Source organism: Homalodisca vitripennis, chromosome 1 (genome assembly GCF_021130785.1).
Source record: "Homalodisca vitripennis isolate AUS2020 chromosome 1, UT_GWSS_2.1, whole genome shotgun sequence".
NCBI classification, from domain to species: Eukaryota; Metazoa; Arthropoda; class Insecta; order Hemiptera; family Cicadellidae; genus Homalodisca; species Homalodisca vitripennis.
The window spans coordinates 160,730,442-160,755,277 of record NC_060207.1 but is presented as its reverse complement, the minus strand read 5'-3'; the positions used below and the strand labels follow the sequence as shown (position 1 = coordinate 160,755,277).

At 34.2% G+C, this 24,836-nt stretch overlaps 1 protein-coding gene across 13 annotated transcripts in view; it reads left to right on the top strand.

Moving 5' to 3' along the window:
- Positions 1-1,397: 1,397 nt before the first annotated feature.
- The window catches only part of LOC124375219 (protein hu-li tai shao), a 152,771-nt gene continuing 129,332 nt past the window's right edge, over positions 1,398-24,836 (top strand). For 11 of the 13 annotated variants that reach the window (XM_046833354.1, XM_046833346.1, XM_046833352.1 and 8 more), the window contains exon 1: positions 1,398-1,551. The gene's annotated coding sequence lies outside the window, so the exon portion shown is untranslated. The remainder of the gene's footprint in view (positions 1,552-24,836) is intronic. The other 2 variants (XM_046833344.1, XM_046833343.1) reach the window with 2 other exon arrangements.

Below are 24,836 nucleotides of genomic sequence, written 5' to 3'. Positions count from 1 at the left end.
GTTTTAATTGCCTTTTCCTTTAAGTGTATGTCTGGTAGGTCATTGCTAGTTGAAATTCCCATTATAGATCAAGCTGATTAATTTAGTGGTTATCATATAAACTTTATACATCAAAATAAACCTTCCAAAACGCTCATATTTTTCAATAATTTATTTCAAAGCGCCGCGCCGTTTAATAGACGTACAAAATACGGCCATTCCCGAGTAGAGCCGACTTTTCGCACATATCTCACCGGCAAGCAGCGAAGAAAGGTCCACTTCCAAACTCGAATAGCCTTATTTCATTTTCTATACTTTGCATTTAATAAATTAATAACAAATCATAGTATAAAACGGAGGGATGTACAATACACAATCAATGGTGGGTTATCTATTCAAAAGATAAAAAATAAATGTTTACAATTTATCTAGGGTTTTGGGGATCCGGACTCTCTGGAATCCCCTTATCAACGCCACTGTTATAAGAAACCAGTAATAATCTTGCAAATGCACCAATAAACTTGAAAACTACGAAATGATTGGTGGAATAAGACAGAAACCACCGAAGTACGCTACATTTGAAGCTGTATGCATGTAACTTTAGCAAGTGTTTTTTTTGTGGCTGTGTCGAGAGCTTTTCAAAAATCAATGTTACACTATCGACTTGATAATCTCTTTGGAAAGACGATTGTGGTCAAATAATACACGGATCTTCAGGTCGTAAAACCGTGCTGCTCAGACGTCATGTTTTTACAGTTGAATTTTCTAATGTCCAGTACTAATAAACGCTGTGCTAAGAACAGTCTTAATTACGATGGGTAGTTTTGGACATAAGCTTTATTAGCAAACTTTGGGTAGGGGCCACAAAGCATGTATCAGAGAAGACTCCTAAGTCGAATGTGGAGCAAATTGTGAACTACAGTACTTCAGCACGATAGGGGATCCACTATCCTTTAAAGTAACCAGAACAGCCAGCTTCTGTTTCACAATACGCTCTTCGAGTATATAAATCCAGAGAGATTTAAAGATATGTTGAACTTGTAACTGGGAGCAATTCCGTCTGATCAGCAAACGTGTTGCATAATCTACGGGATGACCAGACCTTTATGGAATTTTGATATGTTATCTATCTACGGGATAGATTTTTACAGCTGAAAATAATTGATTGGGGAAGATAGTGAACATTAATTTTAGTTTAACAGAACCAAATTATAATAAGTCAACTCTTCAATGAAAACTTAATTAATATACTTATGTAATTTGTGAATTACTGATCAAATTTATTTACATGAAAATTAATAATGTTGCATTTTTAATATATTGTGGTGGCAAAATATGTATTGGCTTCAACTAAGCTGAACTCTATGGGGAGGTTTGTTGGTTGATGTAACAGCCCAAGCGAATGGAAATTTTTCTCTGTCTCGTCTGTTGGTTAGCTTTCAAGGCAGACTTGAAGGCTGCTTGTGTTTGTGGTAGCTTGAAGTGGTCGGTCGTTCGATGGGATTGTCGTGAGTTTTTAGTGTTTCAAAGTGTGGAATCAAATAAGTGGAATACTGGTGGTTGACTATAAAGGTAATATAATACTTTCTAAACTTCTTCTTATATACAAAGTATGTAACTGTATAAATTTTTGTTCTTCATTAACAACTGTAATGGCGGTTTATCCGAGATCGGTCATTGAAGGGGTGTGTCATCCTTATGTATCTGGAAGTGTTTTTTTTTTAATTTCACCTCTTTTACTCACTTGCAGTTATTTTAATAGTGCCTATTATCAATTTTCACGTAGTATTACTATTTTTCTGTAAATTTTGTTGTATTTCTGGCCCCGATTAAGTTTTCTATTATTAGGTAAGGATCCATGACTAGATTTTTGTAATGATATTAGGTACTAGGAATAGACTTATGCCTATTAGGCTAGTTATATTACCATATTTCTGTTTCTTAGGAGTAACATTTTTTTGTGCTAGTCTAGGCCAATCAATTCCTACACACTTATTAAACTGGGATACATATAATTGGTAGGCTAAGTATGACATTCATCACAGACTATGAAAATAATATTATTCATCAAGTCAGTATAGGCTATTTTAGATTATATTTATAGTTATTTACCCTTTTTATTATTGCTAACATTTAAAATGTATTGTATGGCAATATTTTCCAAAATTAATTAAAACAAAGTAAAATCATTTATTCGGTATTTGAGTAATGCTGACAAGTACAATAGTGATGTACTTGAGTTATATTTGTCATAAGCTGTCAGGCACATTTATCCTTCAAAATAGTAAAAAATACCGCTAACAAAATTGTTCAGTTATGTTTTATACATTTTATCAGCCTAGTGCGGTATCAGAGAAGTTAACGTACAGAGTATCCAATCAAAATTTCAGCATTATTAAGGTATTCTGCTCGTCCTCCTGAATAAAAATATATATGGTTTTTGGTTTTGCAAATCACAAATAACTATATTTTTTAATAATTGAAATGTAAATGTCAGTTTGTAGTTATAGGCCTATTCGTATACTGTGCTTCTAGTTACCTATGATTTTCAGTGTTATATGCTGAATTCAGGTTAGCCTGATAGCAGATACTCAATTACTGAAATTGCGGCCTGTTAATTCTAATACAGACAATTTACACTAGCCTAATAGTTATGAAAGTTATTTACGTGTGTTATGATTGTGGATTACGTGAGCAATTAAAATTATAGGTGTACCAGGCCATTACGGAACTGGAGCCGTTCCGACCGTAACATTCCAGGCTCAGAACTAGTTCCATGAGGTAGTTCCAGTTCCATGCGTTCCATTCCGACTGTGCTTCTCTACTTATTTCAGTTCCTATCTGATTTTGATCCAGTACAATATAGGCTAATACTACATTCTGATACCTTAATTTTAAACACAGTATCTCTGCTCAAGATGGTTTGACGTATCCGGTTTTTGAGTACAGATTTTTACCAGGCCTGATAAGATACCTTATGGAGAAGAATAGTGGGTAAGCTATAACAAGAAGTGGGTGAGTAATGACAAGAAAGGCGTGTATGCGTCTGACATGTTGCACAGCAATGACAGAATGAGCTGAGGTCTGAGCGGCACGAGAAACATTTAATGTTTAGAATTGGTGGTGGATATCGGCATCGTGTGGTACCGCCCCGCCCTGCTGCTCACCTCTGTCCTGAGTGTTTCTTATATGTACAACACAAATATTAAACTTTTAAGTCGCCGCTCGATCCAGCGCTCACTGCCCACCGTTTGTTTACTACTCATATAGCTGCAGAGACCTTTGTTGGTCTATGAATGATTGCTCCTCGGACAAGTTGGTCATCAGATTACATAGGTTAACCCTTTGAGTGCCAAGTATTATTTGAGTGGGTATACTGAAAAGTGCCAGGTATTTTTCTAATGGGTGTAGGCTACCTAAAAGTGCCAGCCCTTTTTCAGGCATTTTGCAAGGTTTTAGTAAAAAACTCACAGTTCGGTTATTTAATAAGCTATCAACATGATTCTTTTTTTATTTTTCTCTGAAAACTCTGTTTAATTAACATAACATAACAAAGTTACCATAACACTAAATTTAGGAGTACCAAAAATGGACTTATCCTAAAAAAAATTCAAAAATATTTTTTAATTTCATTTTTTAACCAAATTATTATGACCAAAAAAATTCATATGATCCTTTTCTTAGTCCATATCACTGGAAAGTGTATGCAGTTGTATGTAAATCTTGAAAAGTTTATATTATTATCTTCAATAATGAGTAAGTTATACAACTTTTAAGAAACTAAGTTATTGTCACATTGTTTCTGGTAGCTATGGCAACCAAAAATGTTTATATGTGAGTTTCATAATTTAAAGTTTGATCGGAAGTGTAGGCCTACTATAACAATTTATTTTGAAAAGAACGATTCTTCACAAACATTTCAATATGATATTATTTAAAAATATTAAAGGTTACAATTTTTAGTGACTTTTTCCGAACGTCCGGTAAAATCGGACGTCAGCATTTTTCGGCCAACTTTTGTCGTCTGGTTAAATCAGACGTTGGCACTCAAAGGGTTAAAACAAATAAAGTGATGTTATATTTTGATACTACAGTCACATCCTAACCTCAACTGAACTGCGTTTACACTGAAAAAAAATTTCAAGTTGTGTCTGACTAAAAAACGTGTCTCAACGGGAGCTCAAGCGAGCGCTACCATGATCAGTGTTGGAAAGTTGTTAGCAAGAACTGGAGATCAGTCTCGATTATTACAATTTCAAATATAAAGAGACATCACTGCCGTGTGTGAATAGACTTTGTATTGACTCCCTGAACAACCAGCGATACAACTATAGCAAATTGTACAAGTACTTGTGGCAGTTCTCGTAAGTAAAATTGTTTATCCTGTTCACATTATGCTATAGTAGTTGTGCAAATTCTCACACAACTTTACTTGCCAGTGTAAAGCTTATGTTGTTGCCAGTCTACAGACGGCAGATGGCCAGCCAACCGAATAAACCATGTATGTCAGTTTCGTCGTCAGAGCGGAATTGGTTGGATGACAGCTGAAATTCCCGCCAGTTCTCCGATTAGCTATTTACCTGAAAGACTTCCCCGCACATGTGATGATCGGATAACCTAATGAACGTGTCGTAACGAACTACAGACTTTCATATGTTTATTTACTTTGTAGTTGTGTTTTGTCGTGATGAGGTGATTCTCTATTCTTAAATTATATTAACTTAAAGGCTGACGCAAAATATTTAAGAGCCAGTAATTGATAACATGAATTGTGCTTGTATTCTGGGTGCAACTGTAGAAGGTACTGTTCAGTACTGGTATCTATAACTTATTCTACAGATCGCAATCTAATTGCACTCTGGTAACTTCTGTAGCAGATAACTTTCTGATGCATTCTTCAGGTATTGGCTGTCAGTGGGATATATATTGAGATCCACAATACTTTCGTGGGAATCTAACCAGGGCTACTGCCAACGATGAGAATCTTGAAAAGCGTGCAATACGCATTTATTTCGGACTCTGGGAAACATGCATGGATATGCGTGAATTTTTAGTGTCCCTGGAATTTTTAGTAGGTATGGATCGTTCCCGATATTCAATACCGGGACTTTTTATTTGATTCCGATACCAACAGTAGTGTTTAAATACGTTTGAAAATCACAATTTCACAATATATTACTCATATGGGGAAGCTGAATCTTGAATCCAAAAAAATTCTATTCCCGAAGGACTAGGCCTACTGATCAACAGTACGCAAATTACCAATAAAACGTTTTTGTAAACTTTCCTTATGAAAAAAGTGTAGAGAGATAACCAAAGTAACATACTACAAAACTAATCGGCAGTACGCACATTACAGATTGGTGAAATGAGTTTTTATAGTTCTTTGTGTATAAAAACTATTTAGAAACATATAGTAACAAAATGCTGGGATTTATTAATAATATTTAGATTGATGTTCGTATTTCCATGTCTATATTTGTCAACTTCATTGTGTCTCCTGGTTCTATGCACTGATGTTAGTTGCTCAGTGGAAAACAGGCGATTGCTAATATTTATTTTAAGTATGTCGTACTTTGCGTTATTGTGCACAAGTAGATTCTTTATACTTTTAAATATATCCATAATTTTACTCACATGGAATATATTCTGGAAGCTCATTTTATAATGTAATATTTCTATAATTTGAAAGGAGAATCTCCGCAAATTACTTTAAAGTACCGTGGTATTCTTAGGCTTGCATCCCCCCCCCCCCAAAAAAAAGGATAAATTAATTAAGTAGAATTCAAATGAAAGTATTTGATGAAGTATCAGATGGACTGACCATGTGTTCCGGCAAAATAATTGTCTCGCACATAGTTTTTCCAAGTGTGGGCTATCATGTAAAAATAAAATTATTATATGTAATTTTACTACCAAAACGGTATCTGGTCATTGTATGTAATAGCTAGTGAGTTTGGTCAAAGTAATTAATAATGCTTTTATCACTTTTATTCAGGCATTATCTAAATACTTATACAGCCGCATGTGAAACTGACTGACTGACTCACTCACTGATATATAGATACAAATTCTAACATACTTCTAGAAGTGCTGGAAACGTGAAATTTGGCACGCAGGTACCTTTCACAATATGACCCGGAGAAAAAGTCTGAAAACCGGATTTTACTTATAACCCTTTCCGGTCGTATGGCGCAGTTACGGCGCCAATAAAATATTTCAAACATCGCGCGTATGGCGCGGTACAGCGCCATTATGCAAGCCCGTGAACTGTTGCGCTCTAGTGGCCGATTTTCGAACTTCTAGAGGTTTTCTTTTCTGTTGACAGCTGTTTCCGGCGTGACTCACGGCCACGTGCGTCTGTTGCTATGCGAATGCTAGCCAGTGTTTACTTTCTCACTGAGTTCGATCGTGAGTGTTGAGTGTTGTTGAGGTTAACGTAATGTTTTAGATATTTGTTTATAAATGAGTAGGTGTTGTTAGAAGTAGTATAAGTAATAATGTGTTCAGGAATGTGTCTTTTTATGTAAATAAATTATTCGTGTGCAATAAGGAGTTTGAAGACAAGTGTATAGTTGTATAGTTTTGAGCTACTAGCCTCAGCTGAAAATTAGTTTTTATTTAGTTACAGACCTAAACAATATTATCTTTTAGTTTTTTTCAATGAACAGTTATATTTTATGACATTTATCCAGTGATTATAATAAAATGGATAACCCAAGGCCTTCTACAAGTGCTCTTAGTGACACTGCAATTGCAGATGAACTAGGCCTAGATGAAGAACTATCAGGATTCAGTAGTGACAGTGATGAAGAAGTGATTTTACCAACGTTAGAAAAATTTATCTGATGAAGATAGTGATGACAGTGATGAAGGCAATTTAGGACAAGGACCTTCTCAATCTAATAGGCCCTCTACTGATTGGTGTGCTTACAAACGGGCCAGACTTTGTTCAATATTCATACACAAATGCAAGTGGGGGCTACAAACCACCATCTACAAACAAAACCTGTAAGTGTTTTACAGTTTTTTCAATTGTTTTTTACATCAGAGCTACTGTCAAATATAGTCAAAGAGACCAACCGATTTGCATCAGAAAAAATTCATTTAGCCCAACCTCTAAAGCCTAGGTCAATCTGGCACTCATGGATTGATGTTACTTTGGAAGAACTAAAAGCTTTTATTGGTGTAATTCTGCTATGGCTCTCTCTCCAAAAACCTTCACTAAAAGACTACTTCTCAAACAATTGGCTTTTTTGAGCAATCATTTTTCCATTCTGTTTTTTTCTCGCACGAGATTTTTCCAAATATTTTGGTGTTTACACTTACCTGCTTCCAGTGACCAATCCAAATGTTAGGTCAAGAAGTGACAAAATCAAATCTGTTGTAAATTATTTACAAACAAAATTTATGGAATATTTTGTACCACTTTTTGAAAATAGTATTGACGAAAGTACTGTTGCCTTCAAAGGTCGAGTAAATTTTAAAACATATAATGCGCTCAAGCCTAACAAATGGGGGCTCAAAGTGGTTTGTTTTGAGCGATTCTAGATCTGGTTATGTGTATAACTTTGAACCTTATTTTGGGAAAAAACAACCACAGAATCTCTCATTCGACCTGATTTACCATTTACTGCCAGAATTGTGGTACACCTTGCTACAAAGTTGAGTGAAAACCATCCTGGTTGTGGCTTTCATTTGTTTACAGATCGGTATTACACTGGGCTTAGAATTGGCTTTAGAATTAAAAAATCTAAATATACATCTGACTGGCACAATTAACCAAAACAGAAAAAGGGTTACCCTGATGGTATAAAGAAAAAAAAATTTAAAATTGCAACAACACAAAACAAAAGCATTTCGACACAATAAAGATGTTTTACTTTCCGCTTGGCGTGATAAACGTGATGTCCTTATGCTTAGTACTTTATATAACAATGATAAAACAATTGTCAAAAGGAAAGGAAAAAAAAAATGGTGCTACAACAGACATTGAGAAGCCAACAGTTATTTGTGAATATAATAAATTCATGGGAGGTGTTGATCTCATTGACCACTACCTTTCATCATACAAAATTTATGAGAAAAAAACTGTAAAGTGGTGGAGAAAATTATTTTTCTGGCTTCTAGAGGTCTCAGTTGTTAACAGTTACCTTCTATATAATATGGAACAGTTGAATAAAATCTTCCAAACAAATTGAACACCGAAAGTTTAGGGAGTTGTTAGTAACTGAGCTTGTTGGAAACGTTCGGAGCTCAGCAACTCGCAAGCGCAAGTCCACCACCGACAACCCTGAACGTCTTGATGGTAAACAGCACTTCCTAAGAAGCTTTGAAAATAAGAAAAAAGACTGTAAAGTGTGCAGCAACAGAAAAATTAAGAGGAAAGAGACAATGTTTTATTGCGCCACCTGCACCCAGAAACCAAGTTTGTGTCCTACAGAGTGTTTTTAGAAGTATCACACTCTCAAAACATATAAATAATTATAGAAAATTTGATTTTTCACAGTTTAGAAACTTTATAGCCTTTTATTGTAAATATGTAATCTAATTGTTTCATAGTGTAAATTATTTAGTACCAAAAAAATTTTTTTGGTTGTGTTCCAAATGAATTCGATAAAGTGACATATTTAGTGTTATAAATAGTTTTTTATTATACAATGCGTATGTATTCAACCTTCAAAAGATCTTCATAAAAGGTAAGAAACTATCATAAAACATTTCATAAAAAGTTATAAATAGGTTATGTGTTTAATTTTTAGAAGGTAATGATAAACTAATATCAAGTTATGTAAAATTTTGTATACATATTTGAATTTTAGATATATATTTTTTAAACAATAAAAAAATTACCAGTTTGATAAAAAAACTATTTCATTTATATTTTTAATAATTTTAACAGTCCTAACAAAAAGAATATATTTTTGTTTGGCAAATTAAACATCTACAGTTGTTTAAACAACTAGAAATGTATGCATGCTAAAATCACTAAAAACAGTCGCGACCTGGGCTGAAATCAAGGATAAAAAAATTTGCGACCTGAAAGGGTTAAACCCCTCAAAAAAATTCATGCATTTTTCACCCTTGCAGGCCTTTTTTGTAAGCCCGATAGCGGGCGAACCGTTGGAGCTAGCTCGGATCTGACGAAAAATTCATGGTCAGGAATGAACTGAACTACAAAAAAGATCTAATGACTTTTTGCTCTATCTTCCATGGTTAAGCGACAAAACGCTCTAATATTTGACATTCCAGAGATTTTTTCGCTAAAAATAATGTTTCGAGCCCGATAGCGGCCAAACCGTTGGTCGTAGCTCAAATCTAACCATCAAAACCCCATCAAATTAGCAAATTATACGAGGGTCGTCCATAAAGTAACCGCCGTTTGGGCCTGGCGCGATAAGTAGTGGGGGTCCATTCTCACATCGGTGTGCGCAGCCGTTCAGTACGCTTCTAGCTGTGCAAGGGAGAGCATCGTGCGATCGCGCGTTCTTTTGGTACAACGTAAAAACATGAGCGCCGTGATAGAAAATCCCGCCACGTGTGAAGTGCGTGGTGTAATAAGATTTCTGTGGTCGAAAAGTTACACAGCAGCTGAAATTCATCGTGAATTGAGTGCGGTGTGTGGCCCAAACATTATGAGCGAAAGTGTAGTCCGTCAATGCAATGGGGTCATACCGCTTCGCCTAGCAAGCCGAAGAAAGCTCGCCAATCTTTTTCAGCGAGAAAATTGATGGCTACAGTTTTTTGGGATGCTAAGGGCATCTTGCTCGTTGAATTTATGGAGCGTGGTACGACCATTACAGCTGCAGCTTACTGTGAAACCTTAAAACGTCTACGACGAGCGATTCAAAACAAGCGTCGTGGTCTTCTGACATCTGGTGTTGTGTTTGTCCATGACAACGCCCGCCCTCATACAGCTCAAAGAACTACAGAACTTTTGAAAAAGTTCAAATGGGACGTTTTTGACCACCCCCCCCCCCCCTACAGCCCGGATTTGGCTCCTAGTGATTTCCATCTTTTCCCGTACATGAAGCGGTGGCTTGCATCTCAGAGGTTTGCGAGTGATGAAGAGCTTCAAAACGCTGTAACATGTTGGCTACGTTCTCAGGCGGCAGATTTTTTTAAAGACGGAATTTAAAAAACTGTTAAAAGATATGATAAGTGCTTGAATTTGTGTGCTGAATATGTAGAAAAGTAGAGAAAAGCTGCAGTTTTTACATTTATATAATACAATTTTTGTATCTCGACTAGTTTATTTTTTATTTCAAAACGGAGGTTACTTTGTGGACGACCCTCGTATAATCTACAGAAAAGGTCTAGTGATCTCCATTGGTTTGGCCGAAAAACGTGATTATCTGCAATTTGTTTGTAACTTTTACGTGAAACTTTTGTTTTTTGGGTCGATAGCGGCGAAACCATTGGTCGGAGGTCAAAATAAAACTAACATTTTATTTAGGAAATAAGATGATCTAAAAAAAAGGTCAAGTGACTTTTTACTATATTTCCATTAGTTTGACCACAAAACGAGATTAAGTGAAAATATTGGACATTTTCTCCTAAAAATTTACATTCCGGGCTTGATAGCGGCTAAACGGTTGGTCGTAACTCAAAACAAATTTTCAACGGGATTTAGGAAATTCCGTGATCTACAAAAAAGGTTCAGTGACTTTTTGCTCTATGTCTATTGGTTCGGCCAATAAATGTAAATATTTCGTAATTTTTATTTAAGAACTTTGTTTCTAGAGTCGATAGCGGCCAAACAGTTTATTCTAGCTTAAATGTAAAAATTCTTATGACTAACAATTGATGGGATCTTACGTGTGTCTTTGACCCCCGGTAAAATTACACCCCCCCCTGGAATTTTCTGGTAAGACCAGTAAATTTCCTGAGTAAATTAAACCCCCTGATGTCCTGACTCTCAGTAATACTAACCCCCCTCCGGGAATTTCCTGGTATGACCAGGTAATCCCCTGAGTAAATTAAACCCCCGGAAAATTAAAAAAAAAAAAAAACAGCCCAGTGCAGTCTTTTGTCCTAAGCTCTGTACTTCCTAAATTACAGGTCGTAGCTTAAATCTGATGGCGTAATCGAAAGACAAAATCAAATTTCCGATAAGAAATGTGCAGTCACTTTTTCTCGTATCTCTAACGGTTTAACCGCAAAATGCCCTCAAAGTCAAAATTTTGGACGAATACGGAAAAAATCCATTGAAAAAGGTCAATTTTGAACTTCCTTGTCATTTACCTAATGTCCGAACTTAACAAGTCACCGAATTCCGCTTATCCCCGAATTTTAAGCATTTACTTTGGGGGCCGGGGGGCGTAGCCCCCAGCGAGCCGAAGGCGAGTCTAATATACTATACAGCCACATGAGAAACTGACTGACTGATATATGTATACAAATTCTAACCTATTTCTAGAAGTGCTAGAAACTTGAAATTTGGCATGCAGGTATCTTTTGCGGTATAACCACCGGGAAAAGTCTGAAAACCGGACTTTTTTACTTTTTAACCCCACAAAAAAATCGTGCATATTCTACCTTTGCAGGCCTTTTTTAAGCCCGATAGCGGGCGAACCGTTGGAGCTAGCTCAGATCTGACGAAAAATCGTTGGTAAGGAATGAAGTGAACAACAAAAATGGTCCAGTGACATTTTGTCCTATCTCTTGTGGTTAACCTACAAAACTCTTGAATATTTGACATTCCAGAGATTTTTTTCGCTAAAAATAATGTTTCTAGCCCAATAACGGCCGAACTGTTGGTCGTAGCTCAAATCTGATTGGCCTATCAAATTAGCAAATTGCGCGATCTACAGAAAAGATCTCCATTGGTTTGGTCGAAAAACGTGATTATGTGCAATTTATTTTAAACTTTTACATGAAAATTTAGTTTTTGGTGTCGATAGCGGTGAAACCATTGGTCGGAGGTCAAAATAAAACTAAAGTTTGATTTAGGAAATGAGGTGATCTACAAAAGATGTCCAGTGACTTTTTACTCTATCTCCATTGGTTTGGCCGCAAAACATGATTAAGTGAAAATATTTGGAAATTTTCACCTAAAAATTTACCTTCCAGGCTTGATAGCGGCTAAACGGTTGGTCGTAGCTCACACACGTTATTTAATAAGTTTTAGTAAATGACGTGTTCTACAAAAAATGTCTGTTAACTTTTTGCCCTATCCTAAATGGTCTGGCCGAAAACCTGTTTAAATGGAAATATTTTATCATTTTTACGTGAGAATTTTGTTTCTGGAGGCGGTAGCAGCCGAACCATTGGTCATAACTTAAATCCTAAATTTTCAATAACTAGAAAATCTAGAGATCTAAAAAAAGGTTAGCTGTAGCTTTTTTTTGTATATCCCTACGTAAGCCCTAAAATCTCTCTTAATGGCTAAATCTTGGTCGTAATTAGCAATTTCAGGAGTTGTATATATGATGCGACTGTAATTTGTGCAATCCGTTCTGGTTCCGGATTTAACTTGTGGTACTACTACAACCCCACATCGTCAATTGGCTGAGCGTTAGCGAAGTGCCAATAGTAAATAGGGACAGAGTAGTGTTAAATTAATTTAATTAAATAGTGATTCATTGTCAACACTCCGGTATGGAATGATAATTTCCTAAGTAATTTAAACCCTCTGATCAACTTTTTATTTTGAAAAAAATTACTGAACGTATACATATTCTCGTAGCACAGACACACATTTCCCAGAAAAGTACCTCGCGTAGCCTACTTATAAACCCCCGATAACATAAACTTCCCTCTCAGGAATTTCCTGGTAGATGAACTCCTGATTAAGTTAATCCCCTGATAAACTTAATAATCTATTAATACAAAACAATGCGATCTACAAAAAAGGTCTAGTGACTTTTTGCCCTATCTCCATTGGTTTGGCTAATAAATGTTAATATTTTGTAATTTTTACGTGAAAATTTTGTTATTGGAGTCGAAATAGCTATTAATAGCTCGCTATTGATAGGATATACAAAGAGGTTCAATAGGTTTTTGTTGTATATCTTTCCGTAAGCTTGGTATACGCTCTCTCTCTCTCCCTTGGTTAGGCCGTAAAACACGATTATGTCTGAAATTCTTGTAATTTTTTTGTGGAGATAATTTTCATGGTTTTCGGGCCCAATAGCGGTCAAACCGTTGGCCTTAGCTCAAAACAAATTATCAATAGATTTAGCAAACGACGATCTACAATAAAGGTCTAGTAATTTTTTGCCCTATCCCCAATGGTTTGGCCGGAAAATGTGTTTAAATGCAAATAATCTGTGATTTTTACGTGAACATTTTTTTTCGGAGTCGATAGCGGCCGATCCATTAGTCGTACCCTAAATAATGGATTTTTATAACCAGAAAATAATGAGATCTACAAAATAGGCCAAACCGCTTTCTGTTGTATATCCTTGCGAATAAGCCCGAATAACAATGTTAATGGCAAAATCATTGTCGTTCATTGGTAATTTTAGGGGTTTTTTATTTTTCCGACTAAAATTTGTGCAATTCATAACAGTTCCAGATTGAGTTTGGATTACTACATAAACGACTGACTAGGATACGTCTACTAGAGCACATCGTGAACTTTCTGAGCGTTAACGAAGGTCAATAGTAGGTAGGGACAGAGTGAATTGACACAAACAACACCTTCCAAAAGAGGCCCACTTGTGTATTAACCCCAGGTAACATTACCCCCCTCCGGAATTTCCTGGTATGACCAGATAATCTCCTGAGTAAATTAAACCCCTTGATGTCTTAACCCCCGGTAACATTAAACCCCCCCCCCCCCATAATTTCCCGGCATGGCTAGATAAACTCCTCAGCAAATTAAACCCCCTAAACAACTTAAAAATACTGACAAGACTTTTTTACTTAGTATCGGTTTTGATTTTATTTACACTAAACAATGTATAATACTTGACCGGTGCAATCTTTTGTCCCAAGCTCTGTACCGGCTAAACCAAAGGTCGTACTTCAAATCCAAGGACAGAATCAAAACAAAATTAAATTTCCAACAACAAGGGTCCAGTCACTTTTTGTCGTAACGGTTTGGCCGCAAAATGCTTTTGAAGTCAAAACTTTGGTTAAATCTGGATAATTCGATAAAATGGGTATAATTTTAACTCCCAGATCCCTAATCTAATAATCGGACATAAACTTTCTCCGAATACTGCTTATCCCCGAATTTCAAAGCGACTATCATGGGGGCCTGGGGGCATAGCCCCCAGCGAGCCGAAGAGGTGAGTATGTATTATATAACTGAAATTGATCAAAGTAATTAATCTTGCTTTATTTATTACTTTATCCAACCTTTATGCATACTAATAAAAAATATCTGTTAACATAGCCTAAGAACCTAACTTAAATTAATCTATTTTCCTAGGACTTTTAATAATAATGACTGTTTTTAAGTCATTAAGAGTGACTGATTTATCACAATGATTTTAACATATATATTTTTAATCAGCATAAACCAAGGAATGTTTATGTGATGAAAAGAGTATGATTTGGTACTGGTAAAATATTGCTCGATTTCTTGCAAGTTTCACTAAAAGGCAGTACCTTTTTTAGGCAATCCTTCACATATGTTATAAAGCAGACATTTGTAGAAGCATCTAATTTTTGGGTTTTAGTTTAAATTTTTAGCATTATTCTGCTGAACATACTTGAATGAATCCCATAGTTTTAATCAGCCTAGTGTTATTAAACCATTATCTTATGTAAAATGAACAAAAAATCCCAGTATGTTGCAAAGTTGTCTTGTTAAAATTATTGATAATCCATCCAGTTTCATAATTTGACCACTTTAGAAAACAAACAATGGGATTACCACACTCGAATATATTATATATATATATATATATTATATATATATATATATATATACATATATTACATATTTTATGTATGTATATATATATTTTTTTCTCTTGTCTATGTACTACTATATAAATTTATTCTGGTTACTTATCTTTAGGATAAGTAACTAGAATAAGTAACATGTATAACTTCGATTTGCTGTGTAGATGCACTTCACAAGGCAGATCTATTTTTATACTCATGTGTATGTGTCAAGAACGTGATGTAGTTGGAAATAATTTGTCTTCTGTCAACACTTAAAGCTCGATTCCATTGAAGAAATTCCTTCAACTATAATGTATAATAGGCCGTAGTTTTGTATTGTTTTTCTTTATCTTTGGTGTATGAATTGCTATGTCAGTATTTTCTTCCGATAGGTCATGTAATGTTCGAATATGTTATGGTTTATACTGTTTGTATTGTTGCTTAAATGGTGATAATTGTGTTTGTTGTTTTGTATGGTTTTAATGAAAACAAACATTAAAAACGTTTATTTTTTTATACTGTGATATTCACAGTTTCTTAGATGACATGAAAACAGTCAATAAATTCTTTTGAAGTGAAATTATATTAGTTTATAGTATTGCTGTTACCAAGTCTAAAATTTTTTAGGGAAATTGTTTACATTATTTTTAGCGTCTGTAACATCATTCTTGCAGTACATAATAATTATATGAATAAAACAATGCTAACATTATGTTTTACAAGTACTAAACAAAGGTCCGTTGTTATATATCGTTTCCGCAATAGGTAGGATGCTAGTGGTGATAGATTAACACACTCCTGGGCTTCCCGAAGTGGGGGGGGGGGTGGTGCAAAACCAGTTGGAAATAATATGAATATCACTTAAAGCTATAAATTTTAGCAAGCAATTTATTCAAAATTTAAGGCTTTTTAAAATGTTGAGGAAATTTAAAAAATCAGGCCTTATTCAATGCAAATTTTCCCTCAAACATCTCAAAACGTGAAGAGTTCAATGTTACTCCAGGTGGCTCGAACCCATGATGGACAATGCCTTTAACCCTGCATCTGGCAGTTGAAATTCCTAATGGCAGGCACTATTTTGCTAGTTGTGCTTACCTTCATTCAAACCTACGGTAGAAAGTTTGTTATTGAAGTAAAGTATGTATAGTAAGGTATCATATATATTATTTAACTGTATAAAACCAGGAACATTGCTGTGCAGTTGAAATAATATTTTTACAAAAATTTAGTGGTATTTGTTTTGTATTTGTAAAGTAAAAATACAATATCCAAAAGTAAAGCTTTATAAAAAATAGAAATAATTTTTTTATTACTTTCCAAAGTATACAAAATGTCCCATGGAAGGTTTTTTATAGAAAACATGGTACTTTGGGATTATACCGACCACACCCAGACATGAATCGTTATTTCACATTTCGTTTCTACTGATTACTAGATTAGCGTAGAACAATATTTCGTCAATATAAAACAGGAATTGTCTTATCGCAAACACCTCCCCATCCTCAGACAGAGGTCAAAGTCGAGCGTCTAGTAGATAACGTGATTGCAGAGTCTCGCCGCCCGTTCAGCTGGTGCATCGCTTTGTTGTACTTCCGTGTTTTTACCTCTACATTTCTCCAAACACAAAAATTCAACAAAAACAAACATTTACCAAACTAAACTTTTTATTAAAAAAACACTCAAAACTTGTTTTTATTCTTGATCACATTCCGCCACCCAAAATGCGAGTGCCTCCCTCGAGATAGTACCTATCAGTAAAATATCAAATTCTAGAGGGGCTAATCAGAAATATAAATTGAATTGTAATGGAAAGGCAATGATGTACCGTGCAAATCACGTGATGCCGCGCGGCCTGCCGTAATCAGGATTCTCGAGAAAGATAAGATAACAGCGACAACAATACCGATCACAATACCTGGAAATGCTTGTAAGTTTGTAATTTTGTAATTGAAGAGTTGTTTTTTCGTTCTATCATGTTTGTTTCTATAAATTTTCTATTTTTGTGTTCTTCATACTGGTGTGGTCGGTATAATCCCAAAGTACCGAAAACATATTAAAACACATAGAAAATTTGAATTTATTAAAACATTTTAGATTTTTCGGGGCAAATATTGTCGTTTTACCAAAAAAATGACATATTCCACATTCTACGTGTGAAGATATTTTCTCTATGCTTATTATATTTTTTACACTTTTGTTACGTTGTAGAGCATAAAATTATTATATTATAAATTATAACAAATTATATTACACTTATATTTTTTGATAAATAACAAAAATTTAATAAACAGTATTTGTAAACTAGGCCTAAGCCTAGGTATAAATCTTGTATATAACAAATTTAGCCTACAGGCTTACCTTTGAATGTCACTAAATTATTTCACAGTAAATAAATAAATAAAACTACTGTTCATTGTATAGCTTATAAAATAAAATATAGTTCACACATAAATAAAAGTTTATAATTCACAATGAATAATTCCGGTGCATCAATATGGCGGCCACAGTCCTCTCAAATTTGCAAAGTTTGTTTACAAAGTAATCACTTATAATTTAAAAATAGCTTCAAGATATTTATACCATTTGACGGCAAATTTCACAAGGAAAAGTTTTATATAGTTTTATGCAGACACAACTCTAATAATATTACAAGAAACACAAAAACACTAGATGTCTCTTTCACTGCACACATCAACACATCGCTGTTTCTGATCAACAGTCAAAGGCCAAGGCACAAATCTTGTGCTGCAGCTCGATATTTGCCTAGATTTTCAGTTAAATTTCTTGACAGTTTCCATAGCTAACAATGACACAGTCTGACGATAGTCTTAATTAATGAGGTACCGAACTTATCCAACAATTTAATCTGTTTTGCTCGTAGAAGGCCGTCCTGAATGATGATTATCTTCAATTGAAGTTCTACCAACCTTGAAACAAGCGTACTACTCAGAAATCTGTGTTATGCTCAGTGAATGTTCTTCAAAAACTTGTTGAAGCATTGAAAAAGTTTCTGTTGGTGATTTTTTAAGTTTTTAAAGCAAAACTTGATGTAGGTCTGTTGCTTGAATTTATCAGCCAAATCAAAAATTGCTATGCAATGATAATACACAAGAATAAAGCAAAATTTGTAGATATAATCTAGCTATATACAACAATGAAACTCGGCACAATGACAGCAGCTACTGGCGTGCCGGCTCGTACATTGGCATTAAAAAAATGGCAAGTACAGTCCCAGAACTTTCTGATACCACCTTGTATATGGTGCTAAACCAATTGTTTCAAGCTTTCAATAGAGCTCCATTAAGTATTAAATCCACTGCTAATAGCCCAAACCACTTCTTCAAGGGAGCTTAAGATCAACTTTTTAAACCGTCAGTATGTAGAATTATATTTTTTCCAATTGTGACGATCTATCCTTCCCTGGAGCATTGCTGCTATGATGCTTACAAGGTGAAAACCACTAACTGCTTGTTCCTTGAATAAGGTCTTGCTGCTGTTTATACCACCTTCCATAAGTGAAAGAATGGGTCAGATATTGTCAACCTTCCCAAATCAGTATAGATAATTTGAACTGCTGATCCTGTACAAGTTAGATAAGAAGTGTCCACGTTCAGTTACAATGCTATTGTTCAGTGTTTGATATGAAATCCGTGATCCGTTGGGCTTTTGTCTCACCATTTTATGAAATGCTGCTTCTCAGCCCGATGAACCTAGACAACCTCCTAAACTTTGTCCACCATAAATAATCCACCTTTGAATACATAATGCTTCAGTGTTAATTTACCAGCATCCCTAAATGTTGTCATTGGTGTCAAATGATGAGCCTATTGAGCACCTTCTCTACTGTAGGCTATATAACATGTACAGTGGGCAGTAAGCCCATTTGGACCTCTGATCTGAGCACATTTGTCCTTGCTTATTAGCATGGTCCTTGCCACCTTCCTGCATGAGGAAAAGTTTTCAAGTTTCTGTTGGTAAAGCAGCTCTTAGACTTTTCCAGGGATCCTGCCTGGTCCTGGAGCCATGTCTAGTTAAAAATACAAAGGTTGTATTGTTTGAACAAAACAATTTCAATAAAATGATTTTAAAAATAACAATATAAGTTTTTTTTTATAAATATAAACCAACTTCAGTACTTGTACTAACATCAATAAATAAAAAAGGATTTTAATTTGACATAATAAAAGATACTCAAAGCAACAGTACACAAATTTTGAAATCAGCACCAAATTTTAAAAAGCATTTATTTGACAGTTAATTTTATAGTTTTATTTCCTTTTAATTGTGGTCTTTTTAAATACGTGTAATTTTTCATATGCAAGGAAAGGAAACTTACAGATTTAGAACTTTTCATCATAGTAATTAGTACGATCGATAGTTCAATATTGATAGGTACACTACATTGGCTAGTTCAATGAGTGTACAATACATATTATTATACCAAGTGTTTATTTATAAGAGGTTGTAACTTCTATTAAGGTATGAATCATAGATCATGTTCTAAGATAACTATATCCATTTAAACGTGTTTAACAAACCAGCTTTCTATCTTCAAATTGCATCTTTTTGTATCACATAATTACATTTTGGTGTATTAAAAATGTAGCACCTTCAAACATGTAGTAATGTCTTTGATTAACTTTCATTTTGTCAAATTAAAACTATTTAAGTTGCTCTTGATGGATTCGACATTGGCTCTAACAGGAACAAGACTTGGAACATTACTCTGAACAAAGATAGGTATCATGTTTTGAAGTGCTCCTATAGGAGCGTTTTCTGTAACCTTGATGTAGACTATAAAACTTTCCCACAGTAACTGTGAGGTAACTTATATTGATTTAGAAAATTTTAAACTCCACAATCAATCCTGTCCTGTTACTTAAGTATGTTTATTATATACTGTCTAAAGGGAAGTAATTCCGAGGCCAATTATGAGAAGTGATGTTTCCTAGCAATTCTGAGGCAAGTTGTAATAATTGTAAGAAAACTGCATTTCCGCAATTTGCTTTGTCTGGGTTCTCCACATGGTTTTATATGTAGCACTTTCAAAGTGATTTCTTGGTCAAATACTTGTTCAATCTATAAAAACCCCTTAAGTTGGACCAATCTGGTGGAGCCCTCTTTAGTTAAAAAAAATTAATCCAAAGTATTAATTTGTGGAGTTGCCTGAAGATGAAACCTTTGGTTTTGAAAGGCCTCGCCCGAAAAAATAAACAATTTGGAAAAGTAGTGTTTTTATTAATATTTAATAATATTTAATCCAAAGTAGTTTCGGAAAAATCTGTGAACATAAATAAATAAAAAAAAAACTTAGAAACAGGTTGAATTGTGTTAAACTCTGTTAAAAATCAATTGATAAAACAAAATTTTCAAATCCTTGTATTTTGAAGTAAATGTTACTTTGAAGTAAAAGTATCATTACTATAATCTATGTTTTTTTTCTTTAGAAAAGTGTATTTCCACCATATAATTAGGTATTAACAAAACAATAAAAAATATATAACAAAAATCTGCTGAAAACCTTTCTTCCCAAACAGTTGCTTACAAGTAAAACCCTACACTTTATGCATATAACTTTAGGGAATGGCTCAAAGGTTTGTATCCTGAGAATATATTAACAGTAGGCAGAGGTGCAGAAGTTGATGAGGCAATTGTGCAGTGTACAGATGCAGGCACCCATTACACAGGTAATTCAGTGTGAATGGGTAGATGCTAATTGTCCATACACGCTGTAAGTCATACATTATTTATGTGTCATACTGGGCTTATCTGTGTCACTAACTTCCTTGTGGCAAGTTGGGTTTTCCTCAGTATTTCGTCTTTTACTGTCACTGTTGAATTCAGAAAAACATCAGTAGTGTTCAAATTACTTTCTCTTAGAGTTAGATTATGGCTAGTTCAGTGTCAAACATTTCCTCTCATGTTTTTGAATGTTTTAAAAGGAGTGAAATTAAATTTAAAAACATAGTTATATTTTATAAATGGAGCTTTAAACATAATTTTACAATGTGATATTAATTTTAGTCAACAGTAGTCTACCAGAAAAATACATCGATTTAGCCGTCTAAAAGGCCACCTCACACCGAACGTCTATCCATCCACTGGATGGATTTTGTGCCTAGGACGTCCACAGGGGTACTTACTTAAACCCAAACTTCTATCCAGGGGATGGATGGACGAATCTGTGCATCTTGTCTTTCAATTGAGTTGCGACTTCCATCAGGGAAAAATTTAAATAATGGCATTTAGTGTACCTTAGTGTAACAGTGATTTTGTGATAAGTGTATCATGGATTGCTGATGATAAGCAGTGATGACGAAAATAGAGTTTTACTGTATTCAGTTAGTAAACAAAAACATTGGGTGCACTCCATTAATAAACAATAAGAAAAGTGTCTGTGAATTGCACCATTTGATAGCAGATTTAGAGGTGGAGGGGTGAAGAGAAATACAAACAGGATTTTAGACTAAGTAAAGAACAATTCGAAGAGGTTTTGACATTTATAGATAATGATAGAAAGAGGAAAGACATGAATTACAGGAAATCAATCACAAGCAGAGAACGGCTAGTTGTATGCTTGATACAATAAAAAAGAAAACAAGAAATGTATTATTATATATTTTTATATTTTAATATATCTTTTTCATAAATTTACAATACAATTTAACAATTAAAATATTAAAAACATATTTCTAATATATCAAGAAAAAAGTCGACAATCCGACAATGAGCTTTAAAATAAGGAATTAGTTAGCAAAAACTGATGTTTGAGATCCAAATAACACAGATAACATGGTGGTATCTGTTGAAGTTAGCTGAAAGCGCCCACTCGGACGTTTGTATAAATTGATTGATAGCGATTCCAAAACATCCATCCACTAGACGAATTTTAATCCAGCGGTTGGACTGACGCTGGTGTGCGGCAGCCTTAAGCACAGAAAATGTGGAAGGTGCTTGCCTTTCTTTCTAATTGTCTGCATGGAAAAATTCAATATTAGACGATAGCTTTGATACAAATTCAAAAGTAACTACAGTTGTGAAGATCATGAAATTTGAATTGAAAGACCATGGATTCTTGTTGAGTCTGTAGAATACTCAATCAAAAAAATTCATTGGTTACCATGAAATAAAAAGAGTATAAAGAAAAATAGTAAAGTAAGAGAAATGTATTAATAAAATTATGTGTACACTACTGTATATAAAATAAATGATGAAAAGAAATGACAACAGGAATAATGTGGAAACAGGAACCGAATCAAACTAAGAATGAAGAGATTTAAGACCTTTAAAATAGTCTAAATTAAATGATCCTAATTTTAAAACTAAAAAATTGTTTTTATTGTTAAAGTAAATAATAAAAATAAATCAATTTAAAGTTTGTATTTTCAGAGATTTGGAGATGTATAATAGATTTCTGCAGTTATTTTATCAATATTTTACAAAAACGGTTCTTGTACCATTTTGATCTGAAATACTGGCGTTTCTTTCTATTATATGCCTGCGTTTTATGTTAACAAATAATAATAAATAGCTTAGATACCTTTTTATAGTTGGCATACTTCCTTAATATGAGTAAATAAGTAAATGATTGAGAATAGTACAAACACTTTTTTTTTTTTTCATTGGAATACTTCAAAGTTTTTAGAGTATTTTAGAGAAATTAAGTAGTTTCATTTAAAATTTGTCAATACATGTAAATTTAAAAAAGTTTATTGTAATTCTACGAGAATTACAACTATATTTTGCTTTTAAAAATTGAATAACTTCATTAGCACTGCATAGACAATTTAATTGTAAATTCGGTCATATCTTACTGACCATGCAGCTTAGAACAAAACTATTAGTAATTGCATTTCACAATAATATACAAATAATTAACAAAAAAATTAAATTTGTAATTTGGTATGATTGAGAAGAATGCAATTATAGGCAGAATATATTGCATTAAGTGTTTAATCAAAATAAAATTATATGAAATTCTGTTTTGTATAATCTTTTAATTTGTAAAAAAAACACTATTTGTTAATAACCAATGACAATATTTGAAAACTTGGAAGCAGGTAAAATATGCAGTGTGTATAATCCTTAGAATGAAAACAAGTTTCCAAAACTCAATAATGTATTTAATGGGGTAAAAATCTTGTAATTAGCATTATTCCTATGTGGGAAAACCAAGTGGCATTGATATGGCCAATTCTGCCAATTTCATGAACAAAATCTCTTTTCTCCCACATCAGCAAAAAATATCAGGAAAATTGTAAATTAAATGTTTGTTGTCAGAAAGTTGATAATCGTAATTATTGTACAACAGACATATTACACAATAGTGCAAGGGGTGTCATCATATTCATAATTTTTGTGCTATAACTTCTGAAAATAAAACAGTATACAAATGACATAGGATATTAAAAATAATTTTTTCATTCCCATTAGTATTAATTCCTTCAGGGAATTGAGAAAAAAGTACTGGGGTTTAGTTGTACAGCTATGCAAAATTGTACAATATTAAAAATATAAACTTGAACAAATTTAACAAACCGCTACAGAACTTTAGATGTATGAATTAAATCACTAATAATTAATTTTGTTTATGAAGTTAACAAAAAATATTTATATTTTTTTGAAAAATTACTATTAGTGACAGTGTCTTGAAAAACCTAGTTTTCTAAATAGAATTTCTTATATGAGGAAGGAAGAACCTAAAGATAAACACTAACTTGCAAGACTCCCAGAAGTACCCACCAGAACAATTCGAGTAGATTTTTTTAATATACAAGGTCTAAAATGAATCGAAAATTAATTTAAATTAAATGGTTTAAAAGCTATAAATATCCATAATGGCTCCTCTTATGTTTTAATGTGATTAAAGAAACCCATCATACAGTAGCCCTTATAATTGAATACAAAATTCAAATGTATTGAAAACAAAATTTTAACCTAATTATATATCGCTGCTCACAGTAGTTACTTCTCGCTCAAGATCTAGGATGGTTCTGCAGTGGAGTAGGTTTGGTTGGAGGGAGGGCCGAGAGCGAGGGATGTGAATGGGTTAAATTGTGTGGGAGCAATGACTTGCTTGTTGCCGGGCGGCCCAGCAAATATCGATCCCCTACTGGCCTCGTTCTACACTAGTGTCGGTGCTTGCTTACCGCTCACCTTCCCCGGCCCTCCTTACCGCGACCTCTTTGTCTCGATAGGGTGTCTAGAGTCCTGTCTCGGCCAAGTTGTCTAGACCTACACATGTCAACTTAAAAACTAAATCGATGTTCGGATGGATTGTAGCTTGAGCAGACTTCACAAATTTTAGTTTTAACCCTGCAACTGGCGATTATCGACGCATTAACTATGCTGTAACATGATCTCTCACAGCAAGCCTATACTTACTTTGTTTCAACTAAAACATACGTAAATTTAAAGATAAAGATCCAAGGTTTCATATTTACCGTAAAACATTCTATAGTTCCATTAAATTTGTCATTGAAAATTTTAAACTCTGTTGATGCTCACATATTTTCCGATCGATATTTCTTCACGTAATGCCAAACACGCAAAAATAGCGTATGTTTATAAAGTACCATTACACGTTAATCTTGAACATTACAAAAATACACTTCACACACTTTCTACCCTGGATGGAAGGCGGGGGAGGGAAGGAAACATATTTATACAACCCCTATTTCATGCATTTATTATTCGACGGAACAGGTTCTATACTTGCGCCACTTTCGCAATGCATAACTTGAATATATCCGTAGACTTCCTTCCAGATTGGATTGTGCACTTAATCACTGATAGTGCCGGTGCACCCATGTTCAGTGTTAGCCTATTGTAGACGGCTGGCCTGCTAGCGTGTGTGCATGAAGGAACAGTCAGCGAGGTCTTCTGTGGGCGTGTGGAATGTGTGTGTGTGCGTGCGTGTGCGTGTGCGTGTGCGTGTGCGTGTGCGTGTACGTGTACGTGTACGCGTAGTACTTAACTATCCATTGATATAAAAAGCTTATTTATGTATGTAAACA